Below are 21,384 nucleotides of genomic sequence, written 5' to 3' on the forward strand. Positions count from 1 at the left end.
CCTGAGTTTGTGATTATTATTAAAAGGACTGTCACAAGTCCCAGACCTATGTGACAACCATCAAAGACCCTTGGACAGAAAGAACATCGTCCATCAAGTTAACAATTTATCAATTGATTTTAACAAAAGATTTCTATGATATTTATAGGCATAAATTATATTGAAATTCTCTGTATTAGTTTTCTATTATGCATAATAAATTACTCTAAAACCTAGTGGCTTAAAACAACAAACATTTATTATCTCATGGTTACTGTGGGTTGAGAATTTGAGAGCATCTGAACTGTGTAGTTCTGGCTCAGGGCCTCTCATAAGGTTTCAGTCAAGATGTCAGCTGGGACTGCAGTGGCTGGAGGATTCACTTCCAAGATGGCCCACCCATCTGGCTATTGGCAGGAGGCCTCAGTTCCTTGTCACTTGGGCCTCTCCAGTTGCTGCTTGAGTGTCATGATGGCATGGAAGCTGGCTTACCCCCAGAGTTAGTGATCCAAGAGAGAGCAAGACAGACTCCACAATGTCTTTATGACCCAGACTTTCAATGTCATACTCCATCATTTCTGTAATATCTTATTGATTATACAGTCAGCCCTATTCAGTGTGGGAGGGGACTATACAAGGGCATGAACGAGGAGATGGGGATTACTAAGGGATCATATTGGAGACTGGTGATCACATTCTCAGATATAGATATCAAACTAGGGTTTAGAAAGGATAGAAGCAACATTTTTAAGAAATAAAAGAATTTGGAATTTTATTACTATTTTCATTTTCTCTATCTTCCATAATGACATTTCTTATTTAATTCAGCATTTTGACTTTTCCTTAATTCCTACCTTTTCAAGATTTATTAAGCCTGAAGCTCTTGAAAGTTATGAAAACTGGTGAAATTTAGAGGTTTGTCCACTCAGTGTATAGAAATATTGAGGATTTAATGGTCACTCTGGAATGAATATCTCTGTATATAACTTGATAAGTATATGTATGTCTCATTTAAAGTGAAAACTATCTTCCATCCCTACAATAATTATCTTCATTTTATATGGAGCTTTTCCTAAAGAAAAGGTTGTCTCTTTTGTCAAACTTTTAGCTGTTTCAATGTGACTGAGGCCACATTAAGCACAAGAAAACTGCTTCATTTAAAAAAAATCTTCTCATCATCTTCTAATCTGAAATTTTCCTGTAGTTCAATGAAATTAATGCGTTTAACATTTTCCAACCATACTAGAACCAGAGTAGAAAGTGCTTTTATAATATTTTTAAGGGAATGATATATGAAAACCTGCCTATAATTGGCTAAATGGAGACATTAGAGAATCAAATACCTCATCTCTTTCCGAGGGGCTGCTTCCATGGGGTGATATAAGCTTTGAAAAGTGGATGCAATTTTATGAAATTGGTGGCCTATGATGCATTAAAATCTAGAAAGTCTGCATTTCATTTCAAATTGAGGTCTTGGAAGTAATGCTTTTTACTTATAGCTGCATTATTTTAATAAAACTTCAGGGATAATTATTTTAAAATCACCATCGTCCTGTGTTTAAATGAAAATCACAAAATCGAGATTTAGAACTTCAGAACTGAAAGTACGAATGTTGCTGGAGTCTTTTTAATATAATCTTTAAAGTGATTTGAAGTAAATCAGTAGCTGCCACCATCACCAAACCTCACTCCAGATAATTTTGTATGGGTCCCTTTCTCTTAACCTGGGAGAACTGCAAGTTCCTAGAGGCCTGCACATGGCCATTTTTATTTTGTCTGAAATCTTCATGGCTACCTACTCCTCTGGGTTAGAGAACAAAGGAGAGGGTATTATTTTCAGAAGGTTACGGTTTTTTGCACATTTTGTGTCTCAGTTGTCCCCCAGGTCTCACCAGTGTGTGAAAGGAGTTCATCCTTAGACTCCTGAATTGGAACCTGCCAATTGCCGAAGCAGCAGAATCTTCTCGTACCTTCCTAAAAGCAGGCTGGTGGGATAAAGTGTGTCCCACAGGAAATCAGAGCTGATGTCTTTGAATCTGCTATCCTTTTAGCAACAGTGTTCTTCTCCCTCTGACCCAAAGCTCAGCTGCTTTGCTGGGACCCAGTGAGGAAATCCAGAGGGATGGGCTATTGTCCAGGGCGTGGAGATCACAGACAGCCTTTGCCTGCTGATCTCCATTACCTTCCTTGGGACTTTGGCTGGGCTGTTGGAAATGTGAATCTCTTTCTGATGGTAGGGCTAAGCAGGAAGGATTTGATCTAGACCTGTTGGCAGTCATCTTTGTCACCACTTGGAGAGAACTGTCAGAAAATAAAACCAACACAGAAGAAGAAAGGGCCAGGAAATGGAACGAAGCTCTTTTCTGGACTCCTGCCAGATGACTCAGATTTGTCAATAAAATAAGCCCCCTAATTCCCCCTTCTTGCACTTAAGTAAATTTGAACTGAATTTCGGTCACTTAAAACCCCCCAAATCTTTATTACAGCAGCAATTTTGAGGTGAAAATATTGTTTGTAAAAGCAAATGTTATCTCTTGAATTTTTAACCAATAGTGAGGGAAGAATTTGATTGTGGTTTTTTTCTGCTGAGCAGTGGCTGAGAAAAACCCATAGATTTCCAAAGTAAATCCTTGGTGTGGCTTTTTGAGGTGCTACAGAAAGAATACAAATGAGATTATACATAAAAATTGGGAAAACACAGACAGTGGAGTAAGCAAAGACTAATAGAAATATAAAGAGGTTTGGATTGTCTCAGTAGCTGAATTAAGATCTAGGGGAAAGCTAATGAATTTAGTCCACAAATGCTTTGAGGCAAGAATGAATAGGAGAGACTTTTTCTGTTAAAGGAATAAAGAGAGCCATCTGGAGAAATAAGAGCAGTGGATGAAATCAGGACCTGTTGCCTGGGTCAGTGTTAGGATGTGAATTGTAGGGTGGGGACTGGTAGGGATGAAGGGCATTGGTTCTATGACTTTGTTCTATGTCCTATTGTCCTATGACTTGAGACACCAAGTCTCAAGACTCTGTGAGCTACCAGGCCAGATAGAGATTTAAGAACCAGATTAAAATAAAAGGAAGTTTTAAGTTCTGTGCCTGATTTTTGCTTTTGTGTCATGTAACAACATCTCCTTATTTATGGTCTCTGCTCACACGCTAGAGCCAGTGATGTGGTGAAGCCCTTGGGACAAACATAAGAAAAGCGTCCGTATCTGTGTGTGTGTGTGTGTGTGTGTGTGTGTGTGTGTGTGTGTTATATTCTATCAGGGCACAAGAGCTGTCTATAGTGTACTTTAATTATTATTCTCTTTGTCTTGTGGAGGGCATTTTGGTGAATTGAGAGAGAGAGAAGCTGATTTCTGGGCTCATGCTGTACACACTGGGCAGGGTTTCACAGAAGCAGCAGGGAGACAAGGAAGAGGTGCCTTCACCATCTATGTGATGAAAATACTCTAAATTCGAATTTAGAGAATCCACAAATGTTACTCACCCCACCTCTGAAGCCAATGATGCCGACAAGCATCTCTCCCCAGTTCCATTTCTAGCTATAAAATAGCTCTTTTTGTGACTTTTTCTTCTTTCAAGGCTACCCTAATACTTGGCAAAGAGAGAGAAGATTAAAGGAAAGACAAAGAAGGTAAAATCAAGATACTCCTTCTCCAGGCCCTTGCAGGAAAAGGAGATGTTTTAGCCAGGCTTTCAAATAACGGAAGCTCTGATGGCTAATTTGGACAAAACAGGGAGTAGGATAATCCCCAAGAACAAAAAGGGGAAACTGAGTCTTGGAGCCTAAGTACATTTCAAGCATTCTGCTTGAGAGTGAGTGTCAAGCAAGGCTGTTAAATTATCTGGTTGGCAAATTCTCAGCCTCTGTCTCGCCCTTCAACCATGCTTCCTAACATCTAAGTTACTCAGAGTCTACATTTAGTGCTGGAATGTGAATTAGAACAGTATATAACTGGGATTATTTCTGAACCCCAGCCTAAAACCTGTGTCTTGGTGTCCGAGAGAAGCAATGGATTCATAGACCAGAATATATTTACATACAAAAGCATTCATCAGTGTTTGTGCTCCGCCTCAAGATGTAACTTGAATTACACTGGAAAATCATGTATTTAAGAATATGTATCTAATAAATCCAGTGTCATCTAGGGAAATAAGACCTGTTATTAGGCTGATGCACTGGCTGGCCATTCATTTTCCTGGTCAAGACCTCGAGGCATGGCAATTTAAGGTTTAGCTCTGAAACAAGCAGCCCTCTCACCTTGGAAACCTTTCCCTGCTTCTGTTGCTAGGTCCTCCAGCCCTGTTCAAGCCCTGTGCATAATAGCTTCTTGTGAGGAAATGACATTTAGAGCTCTCTCGATCTGTCAGCTTAATACCAACGGTTTAAAAATCACACGTTATGTGATTAGTGAGGCCTTCTCTTTCCTTACATCTCAAATTTTCTGCTTCCAAGGTTGAAAATATGTTTAAGAAACAATTTAAAATTGACACCAGTATTTGTGCAATTATTTCCTATCTAACAGTATTGATTTTCCATATTGAAAATGACTTCTTTAATGGGCAAACTATAACATTAAAAAATAGCTGTGGGGGCTTCCCTGGTGGCACAGTGGTTAAGAATCTGCCTGCCAATGCAGGGGACACGGGTTCGAGCCCTAGTCCGGGAAGATCCCACATGCCACAGCGCAACTAAGCCCCTGTGCCACAACTACTGAGCCTGCGCTCTAGAGCCCACGAGCCACAACTGCTGAGCCCACGTGCCACAACTACTGAAGCGCACGCACCTAGAGCCTGTGCTCTGCAACAAGAGAAGCCACCGCAATGAGAAGCCCACGCCCCACAACAAAGAGTAGCCCCCACTGGCGGCAACTAGAGAAAAGCCTGCGTGCAGCAACGAAGACCCAATGCAGCCAAATAAATAAATAAATTTATTTATTATTATTTTTTTTTGCGGTACGCGGGCCTCTCACTGTTGTGGCCCCTCCCGTTGCGGAGCACAGGCTCCGGACGCGCAGGCCCAGCGGCCATGGCTCATGGGACCAGCCGCTCCGCGGCACGTGGGATCCTCCCAGACCGGGGCACGAACCCGTGTCCCCTGCATCGGCAGGCGGACTCTCAACCACTGCGCCACCAGGGAAGCCCTATTTTTAAAAAAATAGCTGTGAATGACAGACTTGCTTGTCATGCCTCATTTCCCCAAAGCATTCCTTTCCAAGTGGGTTGCTGTGGGCCAAAGTAGATAATTATTTATTGAGTAGACTGTTCGGCATTTTCACTTTCTTTCAAGTGCCTGTCACATAGTAGATGCTCAGTAAATAACTATTAATTGTTTGAATGAATTAATGAGTGCCTGATGAATCACCCCACTACTGATTATTTTACACTGAGCTCCAGATCAATGTACAAGTATTGTACTTTTGTGGAAAAAACATTTTAATTATCTTGAAAGGGTATCAACATTGCTATATAGTTTTACCTTAAAAAATTGTTTTATTGTGGAAAATTTCAAACATACCACAAAATCAAAAGAATTTTATGGTGAATATTTATATGCCGTCACCTAGATCCCACCATTTATATTTGCCTATACTCGTTTTATCACCTATATCAACTCATCTTATTTTTTGATGCCTTTCAAAGTAAATTGAAGACATCTATACATTCACTCTGTATACTTCAGCATTCATATGACCAATTAGAGTTCAGTATTTGTCTAAAGTTTTTCTTTTGATGTAAAATTTACATTCAATGAAATACACAAATCTTAAGCGTACGTCCACTGAGTTTTGATGAATACAAACCCCCATCAAGATATAGAACATTGCCATCACTCCAGCTAGTTCCTCCATGCCCTTTCCCAGGCAAACATTGATCCCCCCCTTCACACTCTCTTTCCCACCAGGAAACCACTATCCTAATTATTTTCCACTATAGATCAGATTTGCCTGTTCTAGAACTTTACATGAATGGAATCATACAATTTGTATCCTTTTGTGGATGGCTTCTTTCACTTAGCATAATGTTTTTGAGATTAATAAATATTTTAGTGTGTATTGGTAGCTCAGTCCCTCTGTTGCTGAGTTGTATTTCATTATCTGACTATATCATAGTTTGCTTATCCATTCTTTTATTGATAGACACCTGGGCTGTTTCTAGTTTTGACTATTAAAAAGAAAGCTGCCATGAACATTTGTGTACAAGTCGTTTTGTGGACATATATTTTCATTTCTCTTAGGTAATACCTAGGAGGAATTACTTGATCATAGGATAGGTGTTATGTTTAGTTTTGCCAGAAACTGCCAGACCTTTTGCCAAATGGGCTGAACACTTTTACAGTCATAAAAACAATGTATGAGAGTTCTGATTGTCCCAAATCCTTGCCAACATTTGGTGCTGTCAGTCTTTTTAATTTTAGCCATACTGGTGTATGTGTAGTATTTCATTGTGTTTTTAATTTGCATTTCCATAATAACTAATGATGTCAAGTAATTTTTCATGTGCATTTCAGCCATTAGCACATGTTCTTTTATGAAGTGCCTATTTAAATATTTTGCCCATTTAAAGATATTTTTGTTTTTTATTATTAATTTTTAGGCATTCTTTATATATTCTGGATACCAGTCCTTTGTCAGATATATGGTTTCTGAAGCTTTAGGGCTTTAGCTTTTATGTTTAGGTCTAGGATATATCTCAAATTAATTTTTGTATATGGTACGAGGTGGAAGCCGATGTTATTTTTTTCCCTTTAATATAAATATCTAATTATTGCAGCAGCATTTGTTGAAAAGACTATTCTTTTCTTTTTGGATTCCTTTGGTGCCATTATAAGAATCAGAGGACCATGTAATTGGGGGTCAATTTCTGGGCTATATTCAGTTCCATTGATCTTTTTGTCAATCATTATGCCACTACTACACTGTCTTGATAATTTTAGCATAATTATCTCTGTCATGATAATTTCATGAAGTTAGGTAGTTTAAATTCTTTTTTTTCTTTTTTTTTTTTTTTTGTGGTACGCGGGCTTCTCACTGTTGTGGCCTCTCCCGTTGCGGAGCACAGGCTCCGGACGCGCAGGCTCAGCGGCCATGGCTCACGGGCCCAGCCGCTCCGCGGCACGTGGGATCTTCCCGGACCGGGGCACGAACCCGTGTCCCCTGCATCGGCAGGTGGACTCTCAACCACTGCACCACCAGGGAAGCCCTATTCTGTGATTTTTAATACTATAGATGGAATCTTTAAAATTTCATTTTCCAATTGTTTGTGACACTGCTTGATTTTTTAACTTAACATTGTATTCTGCGACTTTGCTAAATTTCCTTATTAGTTCTAGCATTTATTTTGTGATTCTTTAGGCTTTTGTATATAGTCATGTCATCAGCAAATATAGACAGTTTTACTTTTTCCTTTCCAATCTTTCTGCCTTTTATTTCTTTTAACTTTAACATTCTGCCTTATTGAATTGGCATATTGAATAGCAGTGATGACAGTGGGCAACCTTGCCTTTTCAGAGTCGTGAGCAAAAAAATTCAGACTTTCAGGTTTGTTTTTTTTTTTTCCATACACGGGCCTCTCACCATTGTGGCCTCTCCGCAAGGCATGTGGGACCTTCCTGCACCAGGGCACGAACCTGTGTCCCCTGCGTTGGCAGGCGGACTCTCAACCACTGTGCCACCAGGGAAGCCCTATCTTCAGGTTTTTAAAAGATGTCCTTTATCAGGTTGAATACATTCCCTTTTATTCCTGGTTTGCTAAGAGTTTATGTGATGAGTGGGTGTTGAATTTTTTTCTGCATCTATTCAAATTATCACATAGTTTTTCTGCTTTATGCTGTTAATATGGTTAATTACCTTGATTGATCTTTAAATGTTAAACAACTTTGTATTCCTGAGATAAACCCTACTTGGTCATCATGTATTATCCTTTTGATATATTGTTGGGTTCCATTTGCTAGTACTTTGTTAAGGAATTTTTTGCATCTATGTTCATGAATGTTATTGGTCTATAAATTTCTTTTTTGAACTGCCTTTATCAGGTTTTAGAATTAGGGTGATGCTGACCACACAAAATGAATTGAGCAGTTTTCTCTCATCCTCTATTTTCTGAAGGAGTTTTGGTAAGATTGGTATGATTTCTTCCATAAACGTGATAGAATTTACAAGTGAAACCATCTGAGTCTGGAATTTACTTTCTAGAAAAATTTTAAACTATGAATTTAATTTTTCTAGTAGATATAGGGCTATTCTGTTTCACACCCTACATCCAATCTATCAAAAAATTCTATTGACTTTACCTTCGAAATATATCCAGAATCTCAGTTCTTCTTATCACCTCCTTGGTTACCATCTTGGACCAAGCATCCATGGTCTCTTTCTGGATTACTGCAGTATCTCTTTCAGGATTATTGCAGTAACTGCCTTGCTGAATTTTTTTGCTTCTGCCCTTGCTCCCTCTAGTCTATTCTCAATACTGCAGCTAGTGTGCCACTTAACATGAGTCAGATCATGTCACTCCCCAAAACCCTCATCCAGAGTAAAAGTCAAATCCTTGCAGTAGCCTGTAAGGTTCCACATGGTCTAGCACTACATTACCCTTATCACTTCTCATTCTTATACTCTCCCTCTCGGTTACTTCTCTCTTCACTGGCCTTCTTGCTGTTCCTTGAGCAAGCCAAGCATACTTTGCCCCAGATTCTTTCCACATGCTTTCCCCCATCTGCTCAGCACCTCCCCCACCAAATATCCACAAGTCTTGCTCCCTCATCTCCTTCAAATCTTTGTGCAAATGTCATCTTCTAAAAGGAGCTGTCTCTGCCCACCTAACTTAAAATCCCCAGTGCCTCCTGGCACTCCCTGCCCTTCATTCCTTTTTCCTTGTTCTCTGTATACTTATGACTTTCTAATGTACTATACCATTTACTTATTTTGTTTATTGTTTGTCTCTCTTTTCTGTAAGTGCTATGTGAGCCTAGATTTTTGTTCATTTTATGTCCCGTTGCATCTGAGAATCTAAAACGGTGCCTGGTAAATAGGAGCTACTCAATAAATTTTTGTGTAAAGAATGAACTGTGCTCTCAGATTCATAAGGTTTCCAAAACCAGCTTTAATGATAGTAGCTTTTCCCTGATGATACCCTTAGCTTTCAACATTTAACACATCAGACTTTTTTTGAGGCTGGATCTTTTGTAAATAAATGATATCATAAGACAGTGGTTTCATATCTTTGTTGGCAGCAGACTTACAGGAATTATCCTCAGGAGCAATGTTTTATTTTACAATAGTTGACAGAATTGAGAGGTGAGCTTGCTAAATGAAAATTCTTTGTTATCAATCCCACAACCCCTCCCCCATGCTACAATATTTTTCAATACAGAATATCCGAACATGAGTCTTAGACCATCCTTCTCATTTAATAAAAATTTATACAAGATATATATATACACACAAGATAAGAAAGAGAGATGTCCTCTTATGAGTTTATTGTGATTTGAATAGATGAAGTTTGCGAACACCAATATTTTAAACTATTCCTTTGCTTGGTGCCCCTGAAGTTTTCACGCTCTGGGACAATGCGTAATAATAAGATTTGGGAATTCAAAGAAATATGCCTTCCTTTGAAACATGGAAAAGGATGCTTGTGAAAAGAGAAGTAGGAAAGAAGAACAGATATAATGCATCCCTCAGGCAGATCTCTTACAGAAGGGATTGCTTATATATGGAAGGTGACTTGAAATTGTTTTCCTCAAAACTATTTATGTCCATGTACCCCCTGGAAAGTCTCTGTATAACCCCAGTTTGAAGACTGTTGCTATAGTTTTAACTCCATTCTTTTGCTGCTTTGGTTCTCTTAAGTCATTTTGGTAAACATGCGTTTAGTGGAGGAGACAGGATATTTGTAATAGAGATTTTTAGTAACTGTAGGCTTGCTTAAGGTTTTCTTTAAATCTGAAATGATGAATATAGAGCCCATGTTTTAAGGATGCTTGTGAAGTGTTCCCATGTGTGTGGCCAGTCTCCACCTGGAGAGCTGCTTTATCATCCCTCACAGGGCCTTCTGTGGGCTACAGAATCTTCATTGTGACTGACAGAATATTGCAGTTTCTTCTGACTGCATTATAACCCAGAATATGTGGAAGCTTTACAAGAATTTGATTGTAAAGCTTCTAAATCAAAGCTCTCATTTCTTTTTAAATTTATTTGCAAACTTTCCATGTCAAAAGAGAATCATATTGTACTTGTCTTTATAGATGTATTTTTCCTAGTAGGTCATAGTATTAGTTATCTACTAACAATTATCCCAAAATTTATTGGCCCAAAACAACAAACAGTTATCATTACACAGTTTCTGTGCGTCAGAAATTCAGGAATGGTTTAGCTGGATGGATTTGGCTCAGGTTGCAGCTAAGACATGGGGCTGCAGTCATCTGAAGGCTTGACTGGGGCAGGAGGCTCCACTTCCGAAGTCATGAAATGACTATAGGAAGGAGGCCTTAGTTCCTTGGCATTACTGGTGAGAAGTCCCAGTTTCTTGCCATATGGGCCTCTTCATGGGCCTGCTTGAATATCTACACAACATGGCTGCTTTCTTCCCCTAAAGTGCGTGATCAAAGGAAAAGAGCAAGGAGGAAGTCACAATGCCTTTTATATCCTAATCTCCAATGTCATAGACTGTCACTTCTACCATTCTATTCACTGGAAGCAAGTCACTAAATACAGCCCACATTTAAGGGCAGAAGAATTAGATTCTACTCTTTGAAGGAAGGAGTATCAAATGATTTGTGGACATATTTTAATACCACCACAGCCATGTATCTGGATCAAAAGTAGGTTGCTCTTCTTCTTTGACTTAGGCTTTCTATCTTAGATAAAGCCAGGATAGAAATATATCTCTGTTTTCAAGAGAAGGCACAGATACAGTGAATGACAGGCCCACTTAACACAGTTAGAAAATGATGGTCTGGGATTAGCTCAGGTCTTCTGACAGCAGTAATTCCTTCTACTCTTTCATTGTAGTTTTCAACCCAATTATGTCAGTAAACATTTGAAAATAAGTCTTTCTGTTAATAACTCACCAGTGCATGGTTGAAAAATGACCATGCAACAGTGCATTATCTATTTTTTGTCCTTATTTGAGCACCATTAAAATATTTCATTGGGATAATATCCCCATTAACCAAAGAAAAAACAGATTCCTATGTAAGGAACCATTTCCATGGAAATGATTTTCAATTGTTCAGATTATCTTTCAAAATATTTGACCTGTTTGTTGAAAATGGTACATTGGAAAATAAAACTTTGTTTTGTTTCCTTTTAATGACTTGAACTTTTTTTGATTAATTCTACAAAGATTTTTCATTTAACAGATTTGTAGCTAAGAGTTGGCAGCGTGACAACCTATGTACGCTTTACTGTCTTTAGAATATCATTACACTGTCCTAAAAGATCAGGCATTGTAAGAGGTGCTGATAATTTGGGTCCTTGTTAACAGCAAAGACAAGAAAATAACTGAAGTAATTATTTCTCAACTGTTCACAAAATAGTTGAAGTTTGATTTCAGAGACTCCATATTATAGTAGATTTTTCTTTGTTTGTAAACAATGGTTATCTTGGTCCTGGAAATAATCATGCAGTTTTAAAATAGATAATACTACTTGTGTATCACTAGCAACTTTTCTGAATCATCTCTTTAAAAATAATGGCCTGGGGCTTCCCTGGTGGCGCAGTGGTTGAGAGTCCGCCTGCCGATGCAGGGGACACGGGTTCGTGCCCCGGTCTGGGAAGATCCCACATGCTGCGGAGCAGCTGGTCCCGTGAGCCATGGCCGCTGAGCCTGCGCGTCCGGAGACGCGTTGCTCTGCAACGGGAGAGGCCACAACAGTGAGAGGCCCGCGTACCATAAAAAAAAAAAAAAAAAAAAAAAATAATGGCCTGGTAGGAATGTCATAAAACTACTCAGAGTACGCGCCCGTGGAAGGCTCCTGATATTTGTCATTGGTTTTGTTATAATGGCTCAAAAAGGGAGTTATTCTATTTGGTCATACTGTTGGTTCTTTATCCTAGACATATGTCTACAAGCAGCATACTTCTGTGGCAAGTCCTCCAAATTATAACATTCTCAGCCAATCTTATAAAATAAAAAATCCCTTTGCTAATGGGAGAAGCACTTGGGGGAGGCACTTTATTAAACTTTCAGCCATGAAGTACAAATATCATTATATCCTTTGGTTTCTCCCTTGAATTATCTATCCTATTAGTCAACTCACAGTGTATTATAAAATGAGCATACCTGCTCCTCAACTACATTTCTTTTGCTATATTACAAGATGAGTATTTGTCTCTGGCAGGAAGAGCACTGATAGGTGTGTGGTCTTTGGAGAAGGCTGAGTTGGGGGAGAAGAGAGGCAGGATCTTATTGCTGAGGTTTATGTTTAGAACTGTGCTCTCTCCTTTCAGTGCAGTACATGGGCACCCTGTGAGGTGATAAGTACATTGTCTGATTGGTCTCACTCCAAATTTGCTACCCTTTGTTAAGGGCAGGGCTGGTGGTATAAAGATTGGGTGTAAAAAGAACGACCCAAGAGACGGAAGCAGCAGCACGTTAGAAGGCAAGGAGGATGGGGTGGCAAAGCTCATTTTTGGGCTCCAGGTTTGGACCGTGGTGACAGTCAGACTGTTGACTTTTGGGGAGGCAAAAAATGTCTATTATTATTTTAAAAATAAAATTCGTTCTTGACAAAATACAGATAAATGAAAAGAAGAGAACAACCAAACAAAAAGGGTCATATTCTCACTGCTCAGAGAATCCATGTTAACATTTAAAATGTAACAAAATTAACATACTTTCATGTTTAGAAAATCTAACTAAAACAGAAATATGCAAATGAATAGTTCAGGCATCTTTTCCTGCTCACCTTTCTAACCCAATCCACTTTTCCAAAGGTGACCGCTGTTAACAGTTTCTTAGTATTGCTTAAAAAAGAGTAAAAACCTATTTGGGCCTGATGGAGTGCAAATCAGCTCAGACTGAAAAAGAAAGAAAGAGTCCCTTCCATCATTAAAGCCAGGGGGCTAGACACAGATAAAATCAGATGCAAAGTTAACAGAAAACATTCTTTCTCCCATGATTGTGCAGCAGCTGTAAGATGCTATAATGGCCTCCTTTTTGAGTGGCTCCTGCTTTCTTACTGATGACTGCCCCAAAGCCCTACTTTGCAATACTCATCTGTTATCAAGAGACCCAATCTTGCCAAAGTCCCATCATCTCAAGGCAGCACTCAATCTCCTAATGCTGCCTTGGGAAAGCAACCAACCCAGAACTGATTGCCACCCCCTTAAACTCTCCTCAGAATCCTTTAGCAAGGACCCAAACCTTATAAAAGATGTGTCCACCGTTCTCCTGGAGGGCCTTCCCTCACTGCATCAAGACAATAAATCTGACCTTGTCATACTACCAGCTTATCCTTGGTGGTCTTTGGGTGTTCAGGCTTTAACGTAAGCAATTTTCTTTTCTTTTTTTAAAAAAAAATTTAGTTATTTAGGCTGCGCTGGGTCTTAGTTGCAGCACGCAGGATCTTCGCAGCATGCGAACTCTCAGTTGCGGCTCACATGCGGGATCTAGTTCCCTGACCAGGGATTGAACCTGGGCCCCCTGCATTGGGAGCGTGGAGTCTTACCCACTGGACCACCAGGGAAGTCCCACATAACCAATTTTCTATTCATCTATCTGCTTTTTAATTTACAAAAACGATTTATTTTACACACTGATTTGCATATGCCTTTATTGTTTAATGATAAATCTTGGAGACCCATCTATGTCAGAGTATAAAGATCTACTACTGCAAAGTTTCCAAACTAAGAATGTACCATAATTTGTTTAAATGTAAGTCCCCTATTGACACACACACTTCAGCTACTCCTAGGTTTTTGCTATTGCAAAAAAGGTGGCAATTAACATCTTTACACACATATCACTATAAATTTGTGGTTGAACTACCCAGCATCCACTCCCAACTTCTCCCTTCTCCACGGTACCCAGCTTTTCTGAGGAAGACAGCCCATCTTTATCTCCAGGGATTGATTCTGATTGATTTAAGCCATGCAACAAAATCAGAAGTGTGCCTTTGCCTTAATTTAGTCTAATTAGGCTAAACATAAGCATTGTTGCTTGGAACATGGACACCAGAGTGCTTTCTATATCCTACAATATCTGTAGCCCCAGTTGGGACTGATAATCATTTAATGACCACTATGGAAAACATTGGTTAGCTAAATTAACCCTGGAAATTTGAGTGGAAAGGAGAGAATCTCATGATATTGTTGAGCTGCTGGATCACCCAACCCTGAAGTCCATCTTAGGCGGATGCTATTGGTTCCCTACCCATACCCCCTTGCCTTTACTACTTCAGTGCACACTGGTCCGACTTTTGTCAGTACTGAATTCTTTGCCTGAGGGCTTTCTCTTACCGCTGGAGTCCCTTTTGCTGTCTACTTAGCAGGATGGAATGAATGTCCCTCAGGGACAGCTCTCAACCAGTGACTCATGGTATAAATACCCCTCCCTGCTAGGGTGGATTACCTCTGAGGCAAATGTTTTACACTGGCTCTCAGGGTTTCCCTAGTGGAATTAAACTCTGGTTGTCCAGGATTCCCTGGTGGTCCAGTGGTTAAGACTCCGTGGTCTCCATGCAGGGGCCCTGGGTTTGATCTCTGGTCAGGGAACTAGATCCTGCATGCTGCAACTAAAAAACAAAATCCCAAAAAAAAAAAAACAAAAAACAAACAAAAAAAACAAAATCCCAAATGCTGCAGCGAAGATCCCACATGCCGTAACAAAGACCTGGCGCAGCCAAATAAATAAATAAATATTAAAGAAAAAAAAAACCTCTCGTTGTCCACAGTGGAAATTAGCTTGATACTGTACCCTCTATCGGCTCCCTTCTTGTCCCTGTCACACCTTTCCATTCTTTTATTGGTGTTTCCTTCACCTTACAAAAATAGCCCAAACTATTAACCATCTTACTCCTGAATTTTGCAAGTCTTTGAGCCAACAAGCCCCCTTTATTGTTTAAGCCGGATTGCACTTATTTTCTGTTACTTGCTAGAAAAGGGCTCTAAATGATACATACCTTTGGGGGCGTATCTGAGGAGTGAGTCAATTTTGTGAACATACCTGAGCAGTGAATATTTTGGGGCTGGTACACACATTTTGCATGTGAATAGATATTGTCCTCCAGAATGCTTCTACTAATTTGCAAGAGATTTACCTCTCTAAAAAATAATCCTTACTTTAGTTACCCAGATCTTTCTCTTTTCTTTACAAAAGTGCCCAGTGGTACTGAGCACTAAAGTGAATTTGAATAACCTGAAGCTTTTTAGAATCCTCATAGCCTGTTCCAGGAACTGCCACCCAATCAATTATGCTTTGCCCATAACTGAGAATGTTCTATAGCAACCCAACAGAGAAACATTGTCTTCCCTTTTTATGGAGTTTCTCATTTGTTTACTATCAGTGCAACTCTGTGTGAATTACTTCCCCATTAAGAGCTTAGGTTTTACAGCTATCATTTATTCAACATTGTAGCTGTGCTGAATTGGACTATTGATCAATTTCACATGGTGGTGAGCAAGTTGCAGGCCAAGTAATTTTCCCCCATGGACACAGCAATGTTATCGTGAAACATATTCATAGAAATATCTACCCCAGTGAGATATTGGGTTTTTTGGAGGTTTTTGTTTATCACTGATGATCTAAATACCATCTGATATAAACAAATTTCAATAATATACATAATGTCTTTGAGACAAAAGTAGCTAGGCCTCAACCTTTTTGATAACAGAAGACTTAGTCTGTTATGCGCATATGCTAGTCCAGACCCATGGGGTTCCATTTAAAACACATCATGTTTAAAGTTTCTAACTCAGCTGACCCTCAGAGCTCTGGAAAAAGTGAACTCGTATCTTCCCTCCCTTACCTTTTCTGTCCCTTTTAAAAGTATTCCTTTCTCAAAGATAGCATTTGGCATACTTTGTATTAGAGATTTGCCCTGTTCATCCTCCTCCTCATGAAATCCCATTCATAATTTCAGTGAGGTTAAGGGTAGAGGTTAAGGTTTTATCACTTTTAATTTAAGAATACCAGAGAGAAAAAGAAACAAAAGATTTCTTTTATGGACCAGGATATGCTCTGTTTTGGTAAATGTTCTTTGTGCACTTGAAAAGAATGTGTATATTGCAATTTTTGAAGTGTTGCATGAATGTTAATTAGGCATTTGGTTGATAGTGGTGTTCAAGTCTTCTGTATCCTTATTTGTTTTCTATTTGTTCTTTCAATTATTAGAAAAGGGTGGGGAAATCTCTAAGTATAAGTATATATTTGTCTATTTCTCCTTATACTTCTATCAGTTTTTAATTCATGTAATCTGTTACTAAGTACATACAGATTTAGGATTGTCATGTCCTCTTGTTGAATTGGACTCTTTATGAAATGACCCTCTTTACTCTTATTAATATTATTTACTCTGAAATCTACTTTGTCTTATATTAAAGTAGCAACTCCTGCTTTATTTTAGATTAGAATAGTATCTTTTCTCATCTTTTTAGTTTTAACCTACTTGAGCCTTTATATTTAAAGTATATCTCTGAAAAGTAGTATATAGTTGGGTCTTGGCTTTTTTTAATCCAATCTGACAATTTCCATTTTAATTGGGTGTTTAAACCATTTACATTTCATGTTTTAGTAGCGAGTTATTGCTGCAGAATAAACTTACCACAAATTTAGCAGCTTGAAACAACACCCATTTATTATCTCACTGTTTCTGTGTGCCAGGAATTAAGGCACAGCCTAGCTGAGTCCTCTACTTCAGGGTATCTCACAAGGTTGCAATCAAAATGTCAGGCAGGGCTGGGGTCTCATCTGAGGCTTGACTGAGGAAGAATCTATTTCTAAGCTACTGTGGTTGTTGGCAGGATTCAGTTCCTTGCATGCTGTCAAAATGAAGGCTGCCTTCAATTCCTTGCCATGTGGACTTCGTCATATGGCAGCTTACTTAATCAAAGCTAGCAAGGGGAATAGTCAATAAGAGAGAGTCTGCTTGCAAGATGAAAATTATAGTATTATGTAGCAGTCATGGAGGTGACATTCTACATTCTATTGGTTAGAAGCAAGTCACAGGAGAGGATTACACAAGGGCATGAATACAAGGAGACAGGGATAATTGGGGGCCATCTTAGAGTCTTTCCACCATGTATGTGATTACAGGTATGGTTGGGTTTATATCTACCATCTTTCTATTTATTTTCTATTTTCTAACAGTATACTGAGGTATATTTTTAGATTACTATAAATATTCTTAAGCTTTCTTCTGAGTTGCAGTTAAGTTACTTAGAAACAGTTTGATACTTTTGAGTCTTACTTATAATTGTCATTAGGTGAGATCAGTGCTGTGTAGCCTAGTGCTGTATTTCCCTCACAACTGAGGTAAAACCCTTTTTAGTATTCTACCCAATGCCCTATGAATTATAAGTTTTCCACCCAGCCTGATAGGAATGGGCACTATTTTTGGCCCTGTGTGATCTCCAGGGATTTCTCCCTTTAAACTTCTCTGGTGTTCCTTTCCTCATGTGCATGTGCTAACTCATATGTTGAATATTCAAGGGGCACCCTCAGCAGATCTCCAGAGTTTCCTTCCTATGTAGCCTTCTCCTCTTTGGTATTCTGCCCGATAACTCTTACTGCTTTGGCCTCCCAGCTCTACATTCTCAACACAGAAGTCTGCCAGGACTGTCCTGGGTTCCTTTCTCTATGCAGTAAGCTGGGGCAGTCATAGGGTTCATCTCATTTATTTAAGATCACTGTCTTTTGTTGCCTGATTATGACATCATGAAAGCCATTTTTCATACATTTTGACCATTTTTTCTTTTGGCAAGAAAGTAAATCTGGTGCCTATCATTCTATCTTAGCTGGGAATGGACGTATCCTCTATATCCTCTTTCATTTTTAATCCTCTACAGGCTGTCAGTGTTCAATTAATAATTGAGCTGAGTTTAGTATATGGCTTATATTCTTGAGAAAAGCGTGTAAGTCTGGGTTAGGTTGGATGCTTCAGAAGTAGACCCTGAGATTTGGATTCTTTTGCAAATGCCCTATTGAGGAAGTGTTCTCAGGAAAAGAGGATGGGGAGTAGTGGGCTAGGACAAAGGGTGGAATCAAGCAAGGATGTGATTTCAGCTGAAGACTATTTCAGCCTGATCCTTTGGGGAGCTCTAGAGCACAAATTGTTCTGCAAAGATGGTTCACCTTTTAGGCAAATGCGGGGATGGGGGGCTTTTGTGCATCCTTGTTACTGCCTCTTGCAGGAAATTACCTGCCCAGCAACACAGCTTCCAATCATACAAAGACAATTTTCTAGAGAAGGAGGCAGCTGCAAGCCTTTAACAGCCAACAGTCACAGCATCTGGGGGATAGATGTCTGGACTGAGTAAAGCCATCTGAGGCACAACAACAACAATATCCCCTATATTGTTTATGAGTCTATCCCCAAAATGCCTTGTACTCAGTAGGCATTCTGTATGTTAGTGCCTTAAAGTATAGAGCTACAGCAATATCATTGTTTTGCCGAAATCCTGCTTTCGGTTTTAAGGTTCAATGGAATCGCTGGCAAAATAACTACTTGTTTCACACAAATAAACAGCTTTAATCAATTCTTTAATGAAAGGTGACTTAACTTAATCTTGATATACAATCATTAGAAGGAAAGGAATAAGAATATTAGAGAAACATAACAGGGTATGCATCACTGAATTGGGCTGACACCTACTTCCAGATCCAAACAGCAGATGGGAGGTCCCGAGTGACAGCAATCTGGAGCCCCAGTTGGGAAGGGTCCTGGGCGGTGCGTCCACCCCACGGGTGAGACTTCAGATTGGAGTTCTGGGGGCTTCCGTTTATAATTCCAGGCTGCAAACCGATATTAGTTTGCGCAAAAACGGCTCTGGTTCAATTGTAACAATGCTGCTAATTTCACCACGTTAGTCACAAGATTTTCTAGACCCCAGGGGACTGGCCAGGTCACCAGGGCTCAAGAAATTCCAAGACCCACTCCCTTTCTTATCGTAAGTGCCGCTTGACTTGCTAGCAGCAATTGTTAGGTGAGCAAGCGAAGGGCAGTCCAGGCAAGGTCACAGGTCAGGCAGAGGCCTGCTTCTGTCTCTGAAGCCTGAACAAGACTACTTTATTAATTTTCCCAACAATCATATCTCCAAGGAATAAATTATTTCATATGGGTAATTTTCTAGGTATTGAAGATTGCACTTTGAAAAACTTTTTGATGAGAATGTTTCTAAAATATGTCATATATTTTCCTTACATCACACAGAGCAGTGGTCTCCAACCTTTTTCGCACCAGGGACCGGTTTCGTGGAAGACAATTTTTCCATGGATCGGGGTTGGGGGGGATGGTTTGGGGATGATTCAAGCGCATTACGTTTATTGTGCACTTTATTTCTGTTATTATTACCTTGTAATATATAATGAAATAATTATACACCTCACCATAATGCTGACAGGAGGCGGAGCTCAGGTGGTGATGCGAGCGATGGGGGCAGCTGTAAATACACTCGCCCACCGCTCACCTCCTGCTATGCGGCCCGGTTCCGGGGGTTGGGGACCCCTGACACAGAGGATGAGATCAGAATGATCTTTCCATGATGACTCAGGGTAATAATTTAGAAACCTCAAACGCTTTGCTGGGGTGAAAATCAGCAGGAATTTTGTTTTCTAAATATTTCGGTGAATATTGGAAGCACAGTATAAGGCAGCATGCTGGGCTGTCAGGTATCAGCTGTCATCACGCTTAATAGTACACTGGGTTCTTGAAAGTTTCTTCAACTTCAAATCTCTGAGGTCTGAGAAGTCCAATGATCAAAGATGTCAGGTTTATGAGAAAATAAACTGCAAGTTATGTCCTGAGGGCCTCTTCTAGAGTGGATTACAAGGTTTTAGTGCCTTGGCAATCGACAGATGATGTATCAGGTGCTAAAACATGCTGGTGCTTGGTTCTCATTTGTGGCCCTGCTCTGCATCCTGGGATGCTCTAAACTTCAGCATCTCTGGGAATACTGTATTCAGAGTCCATCATTATTAAGTTGATGGTTGATTTTTCAGATGAGAGAAAGAGTTGATTTGACAAATTTCATCCTTATGGGCATTAAGGAATTGAAGAAAAGATGAAATTTGTTTTTTTACTAATTTTCTGACGTAGAACCTTTAGAAGTCATTTGTTGTTTTTACAGTCTGAGATTAGGGAAGGTTTTAAAGTAGTGAAGAATTAGAATGGATTGTAAGAAAATGAGATTGTTTGCATTTCAGTATTTCACGACCTCCAAGACCTTTTTTTCCCCCAGAAAAATGGCAGTGAATTCAGTGGTACTTCTGTGTGATAAATAGGGGCTCTGCCTTAAACTGAAACTGAAAATAGAAAGTATCCTGATACCTGGAGCTATTTTCTTCATAATGGTCTTACTGCTCAGGAACTGAATGTGAGGTGAGAGGTGAGCACTGAGATCCAATGGGTTTGGTACAGTGATGTGCTGGAGCCTGCTCTATGAGAGCCAGTTGTGTATGTCTCTTTCCAACTCTACCTTAGTGATGTCCTATTGATAGCTTGAAATTGGCCATGGTGGGAATGTTTACACAATGGATATTGGCAAACACTATAAAGCAGGCTTTTTTTTTTTTAAACCCAAAGAGCCAGTTGTTAAACATTTTCCAATACACCACTGATCTCTAGACCGGTGGCCTTAGCCACAAGCACTAAGTAATGCTTTATTCAAGGTGACTTTTTTTTAAAAAAAATTGAGGTATAATTGACATATAACACTGTATTAGTTTCAGGTGTACAGTATAATGATTTGATACTTGTATATATTGCAAAATGATCACAATGTCTAGTTAACATCCATCACCATACATAGTTAAAACTTTTTTTCTTGTGATGAGAACCTTTAAGATTTACTCTTAGCAACTTTCAAATATGCACTACAATATTATTAACTGTAGTCACCATGCTGTACATTACATCCTCATGAGATATTTATTTATTTATTTATTTTGCGGTACGCGGGCCTCTCACTGTTGTGGCCTCTCCCGTTGCGGAGCACAGGCTCCGGACGCGCAGGCTCAGTGGCCATGGCTCACGGGCCCAGCCGCTCCGCAGCATGTGGGATCCTCCCGGACGGGGGCACGAACCCGCGTACCCTGCCTCGGCAGGCGGACTCTCAACCACTGCGCCACCAGGGAAGCCCGAGATATTTATTTTATAACTGGAAATTTGTACCTTTTGATCCCCTTCATCCATTTCGCCAACCCCATCCCCCAGCCTCTGGCAACCACCAATCTGTTCTCTGTATC

This window comes from Monodon monoceros, unplaced genomic scaffold (genome assembly GCF_005190385.1).
Source record: "Monodon monoceros isolate NGI ecotype Baffin Bay Population unplaced genomic scaffold, NGI_Narwhal_1 Super_Scaffold_22, whole genome shotgun sequence".
Lineage (NCBI taxonomy): Eukaryota > Metazoa > Chordata > Mammalia > Artiodactyla > Monodontidae > Monodon > Monodon monoceros.